We start from the raw sequence: 6652 nt of genomic DNA, 5'->3' as shown, positions 1-6652 counted from the left end.
CATCTCACTTTATCCATTGAAGTTCAGAATGATTGGCATCTATAGGAACTCAGAATTCAGATAGTGTTATTGATTCTCCTAGTTCAGTATGATGATTCTTGAACACAGCTATTTTATGAGTCTTGGCCGTGGCCCTAAGCACTTTGTTTTCCAGTATTACCACCGGATACATAAATGCCACAGACACATAATTGGTGAACCTTTTCAGATTGTGACTCAGCTTTGCTAAAGTCCCCAATTAGAGGTGTCCAGGGTTCTTAAGCACACTCTTCTTTTGCTTTGGACCTTGACTTTAACCGCTCAGTCTCAAGTTTTCACTTGACACCTACACGCCACATGCACAAGGTTAGGGACAGCTTGGTTTAGCCGCTTAGACCAGGATTTTATTCCTTTAGGCCCTCCTATCCACTGATGCTCAAAGCCTTGGGATCCTTTTTATCTACCCTTGCCTTTTGGTTTTAACGGTTCTTGGCTTTTTGCTCTTGCCTCTTGGTTTTAAGAGCTTTTGGCTTTTTCTGCTTGCTTTTTCTTTTTCTTTCTATTTTTTTTCGCCTAAATTTTTTTTCTTTTTTTTTTCTGCAAGCTTTGTTCTTTGCTGCTTTTTCTTGCTTCAAGAATCATTTTTATGATTTTTTAGATTATCAAATAACATGTCTCCTTGTCATCATTCTTTCAAGAGCCAACATATTTAACATTCTTAAACAACAACTTCAAAAGACATATGCACTGTTCAAGCATACATTCAGAAAACAAGAAGCATTGTCACCACATCAATATAATTAAACTAAGTTCAAGGATAAATTCAAAACTCATGTACTTCTTGTTCTTTTTAATTAAAACATTTTTCATTTAAGAGAGGTGATGGATTCATAGGACATTCATAACTTTAAGACATAGTTACTAACTACTAATGATCATGTAATGAAGACACAAACATAGATAAGCACATAGCATAGAAAACGAAAAACAGAAGAATTAAGAACAAGGAATGAATCCACCTTAGTGATGGTGGCGTTTCCTTCTTGAGGAACCAATGATGTCCTTGAGCTCTTCTATGTCCCTTCCTTGTCTTTGTTGCTCCTCCCTCATTGCTTTTTGATCTTCTCTACTTTTATGAAGGATGATGGAGTGCTCTTGATGTTCCACCCTTAATTGTCCCATGTTGGAACTTGATTCTCCTAGGAAGGTGTTGATTTGCTCCCAAAAATTCTGTGGAGGAAAGTGCATCCCTTGAGGTATCTCAGGGATTTCTTGCTGATGAGCTTCTTCATGTGCCTGTTGAGATCCATGAATGTGCTCTCTTGTTTGCTCCATCCTTTTCTTAGTGATGGGCTTGTGAGATGAATCTTTCCATCTTCCATGGCTCAGAGGTGGAAGCAATTGTCTTCCCTTTCCTCTTTCTTGAGGTTTCTCTGGCCTTAGGTGCCATTAATGGTAATGGAAAAACAAAAAGCTTATGCTTTTACCACACCAAACTTAGAATATTGCTCGCCCTCGAGCAAGAAAAGAAAGAATAGAAGAAGAAGAAGATATGGAGGAGATAGAGGGATGTGCGTATGGATGTGAGTGGTGAATGGAAAACAGAAGGGATGACCATGAATGGAGAGAAAGAGGGTGAGGTGGGTGGGGATCCTGTGAGATTCACAGATCCTGAGATGATCCTGTGGTGTCCACAGATCCTGAGGTGTCAAGGATTTACATCCCTGCACCAAATTAGGCACGCAAAATGCCCTTGCACACAACTCTGGGCGTTCAGCGCCAGATTGGTGCTTGTTCTGAGCGTTGAACGCCCATTTGTGGCCCATTTCTGGCGTTGAACGCCAGAACCATGCTTGTTCTGGGCGTTCAGCACCAGCTCCTCTCCAGGGTGCATTTCTGGCGTTCAAACGCCCAGATGCTGCCCATTTTGGGTGTTCAGCGCCTAGATACTGCCCATTTTGGGCGTTCAGCGCCCAGATACTACCCTGTTCTGGCGTTGAATGCCAGGCAGATGCTTCCTCCAGGGTGTGATTTTTCTTCTGCTATTTTTGATTCCGTTTTCAATTTTTATATTTACTTTGTGACTCCACATGATCATGAACCTATAAAGACATATAACTAAGAAAAATATAGTTAGATAAAAATTGGGTTGCCTCCCAACAAGTGCTTCTTTAATGTCAATAGCTTGACAGTGGGCTCTCATGGAGCCTCACAGATGTTCAGAGTATTGTTGAGACTCTCCAACACCAAACTTAGAGTTTGGATATAGGAGTTCAATGATTAAGTCAATGATTCAGAGAATTGAAGATTCAGGACATACAGTAGAGGAACCACAGAGAAAAAGCTGGGCATTTAAAACGCCCAGTGAAGAAGGAATACTGGCGTTTAAACGCCAGCCAGGGTACCTGGCTGGGCATTTAATGCCCAAGGAGGTAGCCAAATGGGCGTTAAACGCCAGAATGGATACCATTCTGGGCGTTTAACGCCAGGACAACACAAGGGAGGTAAGTTAGTTTTTAATTCAAATCTTTTTTGAATCTTCATAATTTTTCAAAATCAAATCTTTTTCAAATCATATCTTTTTCAAAATCAAATCTTTTTCTATTTTTCTTTCACTATTTTCGAAAATCCTGGCTACCAATTAATGATTTGATTCAAAAATTTTAAGTTTGTTACTTCCTTGTTAAGAAAGGTTCAATATTTGAATTTTAGAATCATATCTTTTAAATTTCTTGTTAGCCAAGTCATTAATTTCAAAAAAAAAATCAAATCTTTTTAAATTATTTTTCAATCATATCTTCTCAATCATATCTTCTCAACCACATCTTTTTCAAAATAATTTTAAATCATATCTTTTTTATTACTGATTTCAAAATCTTCAAAATCACCTAACCACTTTCTCACTTTTAATTTTTGAAAAACCATCAACCACTTTTTCAAAATTCTTCTTAATTATTTTAAAATTTTTAGTTTTATTTAAAAATTTGTTTTCGAAAATTTTTCCCCTCTTCACCTTCTTCTATTTAAGGACTAACACTCCTCCTCAATTAGCAATTCAGACTCTCTCTCCTTCTTCATATGTTCGAATTCTTATCTACCTACCTCATCCCTCTATTCCTATTTTCCTCTGACACCTCAAGGAATCTCTATACTGTGACATAGAGGATTCTATACTTTCTTGTTCTCTTCTCTTTCTTATGAGCAGGAACAAGGACAAAGGCACTCTTGTTGAAGCTGATCCAGAACCTGAAAGGACCTTGAAGAGGAAGCTAAGAGAAGCTAAAGCACAACTCTCTGGAGAGGACCTAACAGAAATTTTCGAAAAAGAAGAAGACATGGCAGCCGAAAATAATAACAATGCCAATAATGCAAGGAAGATGCTTGGTGACTTTATTGCACCCTCTTCTGACTTCTGTGGAAGGAGCATCTCAATTCCTGTAATTGGAGCAAACAACTTTGAGCTTAAGCCTCAATTAGTTTCTCTAATGCAGTAGAATTGCAAGTATCATGGACTTCCATTGGAAGATCCTCGTCAGTTTTTTGCTGAATTCTTGCAAATCTGTGACACTGTTAAGACTCATGGGGTTGACCCTGAGGTCTACAGACTTATGCTCTTCCCTTTTGCTGTAAGAGACAGAGCTAGGACATTGTTGGACTCACAACCTAAAGAAAGCCTGAACTCTTGGGAAAAGCTGGTCAATGCCTTCTTGGCAAAGTTCTTTTCACCTCAAAAATTGAGTAAGCTTAGAGTGGAAGTTTAGACTTTCAAACAGAAGGAAGGCGAATCCCTTTATGAAGCTTGGGAAAGATACAAGCAATTGATTAGAAGGTGTCCTTCTGGCATCCTTTCAGAATGGAGCATCATATGCATATTCTATGATGGTTTGTCTGAACTGTCCAAGATGTCATTGGACAACTCTGCTGGTGGATCTCTTCATCTGAAGAAGATGCCCTAAGAAGCCCAGGAACTCATTGAAATGGTTGCAAATAACCAATTCATGTACACTTCTGAAAGAAATCCTGTGAATAATGGGACAACTCAGAAGAAAGGAGTTCTTGAGATTGATACTCTGAATGCCATATTGGCTCAGAATAAAATATTGACTCAGCAAATCAATATGATTTCTCAGAGTCTGACTAGAATGCAAGCTGCATCCAGCAGTAATAAAGAAGCATCTTCTGAAGAAGAAGCTTATGATCCTGAGAACCCTGCAATGGAAGAGGTGAATTACATAGGAGAACCCTATGGAAACACCTATAATCCTTCATGGAGAAATCATCCAAATCTCTCATGGAAGGACCAATAGAAGCCTCAACAAGGCTTCAACAACAATAATGGTGGAAGAAATAGGTTTAGCAATAGCAAACCTTTTCCATCATCTTCTCAGCAACAAACAGAGAACTCTGAGCAAAGTCGTTCTGGCTTAGCAACCATAGTCTCTGATCTATCTAAGACCACACTAAGTTTTTTGAATGAAACAAGATCCTCCATTAGAAATTTGGAGGCACAAGTGGGTCAGCTGAGTAAGAGAATTACTGAAACTCCTCCTAGCACTCTCCCAAGCAATACAGAAGAAAATCCCAAGAGAGAATGCAAGGCCATAACCATGACTAACATGGCCGAACCTGGAGAGAGAGAGGAGGATGTGATTCCCAGTGAGAAAAACCTCATGGGATGTCCTCTGAACGAAAAGAAGTTCCCCTTTGAGGAACCAAGGGAATCTAAGGCTCATACAGAGACCATAGAGATTCCATTGAACCTACTTCTGCCATTCATGAGCTCTGATGAGTATTTTTTACTGAAGAGAAAGTTGCTAAGTACCTTGGAGCAATCATAAAGCTAAATGCCAAGTTATTTGGTAATGAGACTCGGGAGGATGAACCCCCCTTGCTCACCAATGAACTGAATGACTTGATTAGGCAGACATTACCTCAGAAGAAACCGGATCCTGGAAAATTCTTAATACCCTGTACCATAGGCACCATGACCTTTGAGAAGGCTCTATGTGACCTAGGGTCAAGTATAAACCTCATGCCCCTCTCTGTAATGGAGAAACTAGGGATCCTTGAGATGCAAGCTGTAAGAATCTCACTAGAGATGGCAGACAATTCAAGGAAACATGCTTATAGACTTGTAGAGGATGTCTTGGTAAAGGTTAAAGGCCTTTACATTCCTGCTGACTTCATAATCCTGGACACTGGGAAGAGTAAGGATGAATCCATCATCCTTGACAGACCCTTCCTAGCCACAGCAAAAGCTGTGATTGATGTTGATAGAGGAGAGTTGGTTCTTCAAGTAAATGAGGACTACCTTGTGTTTAAAGCTAAAGAAGCTCCTTCTGTACACATGGAGAAGAAGCATGACAAGCTTCTCTCAATGTAGAGTCAAACAGAGCTCCCACATTCAAACTCTAAGTTTGGTGTTGGGAGGCCATCATCATGCTCTGAGTATCTATGAGGCTCCATGAGAGCCCACTGTCAAGCTATTGACATTAAAGAAGTGCTTATTGGGAGGCAACCTAATTTTTACTTATCTATGTTAAATTTCTATTGTTATGTTTTCTTTAGGATTATGATCATGTGGAGTCACAAAAACAAAAGCCAAAAATAAAAAACAGCATTGAAAATAGCACACCCTGGAGGATGACCTTACTCGCATTTAAACGCCAGTAAGGGTAGCAGAATGGGCGTTTAACGCCAGAAAAGGGCACCAGACTGGCGTTTAACGCCAGAAAGGGAAGAAAAGTTGGCGTTTAACGCCAGAAAGGGGAGAAAAGCTGGCGTTAAACGCCAAAAATGGGCAGCAACCTGGTGTCTAACACCAGGATTGGCACTCAAAGAGGCGTTTACACGCCAAAATGGTGCGGAGATGAGAAATCCTTGACACCTCAGGATCTGTGAACCCACAGGATCCTCACCTACCTCAACTCTCTCTCTCTCTTCTTCACACCTTCCCATAACACCATTCCCCAAATATCCTTCACCAATCACCTCCACCACTCTTCCCATAACACCCACCTCACAATTTAAATTCAAATCCTTTCCCTCCCAAACCCAACCCCTAATACACGAACCCTACCCCTCTCTCCACTCCTATATAAACCCTTCATCCCTCCTTCATTTTCACACATCATAAACACTTCTTTCCCCCTTGGCCGAACCACTCACACCTCTCTATCTCCTCCATTTTCTTCTTCTTCTACTCCCTTCTTTCTTCTTTTACTCGAAGACAAGGAAACCTTCTAAGTTTGGTGTGGTAAAAGTGTTGCTTTTTGTTTTTCCATAACCATTTATGGCACCTAAGGCCAGAGAAACCTCTAGAAAGAGGAAAGGGAAGGTAAAAGCTTCCACCTATGAGTCATGGGAGATGGAGAGATTCATCTCAAAGGTCCATCAAGACCACTTCTATGAAGTTGTGGCCAAGAAGAAGGTGAACCCTGAGGTACCTTTCATGCTCAAAAGGAATGAGTATCCGGAGATCCGACATGAGATTCGAAAAAGAGGTTGGAAAGTTCTCACCAACCCCATTCAACAAGTCAGAATCTTAATGGTTCAAGAGTTCTATGCTAATGCATGGGTCACCAAAAACCATGATCAAAGTGTGAACCCGGACCCAAAGAATTGGCTTACAATGGTCCGGGAGAAATACTTAGATTTCAATCCAAAAAATATA

At 40.2% G+C, this 6652-nt stretch overlaps 1 non-coding gene across 1 annotated transcript; it reads right to left on the bottom strand.

The window, feature by feature from the left end:
• Positions 1 to 3719: 3719 nt before the first annotated feature.
• Positions 3720 to 3823, bottom strand: LOC112746677 (small nucleolar RNA R71). The gene has a single exon (XR_003174547.1). It is a non-coding gene; the product is annotated as a small nucleolar RNA R71 (small nucleolar RNA).
• Between the last annotated feature and the right edge of the window lie 2829 nt (positions 3824 to 6652).

The sequence above is a fragment of the Arachis hypogaea genome, chromosome 14 (assembly GCF_003086295.3).
Source record: "Arachis hypogaea cultivar Tifrunner chromosome 14, arahy.Tifrunner.gnm2.J5K5, whole genome shotgun sequence".
Classification (NCBI taxonomy): Eukaryota; Viridiplantae; Streptophyta; class Magnoliopsida; order Fabales; family Fabaceae; genus Arachis; species Arachis hypogaea.
Note: the sequence above shows the minus strand (reverse complement) of the source record. Positions and strands in the feature narration are given on the sequence as shown.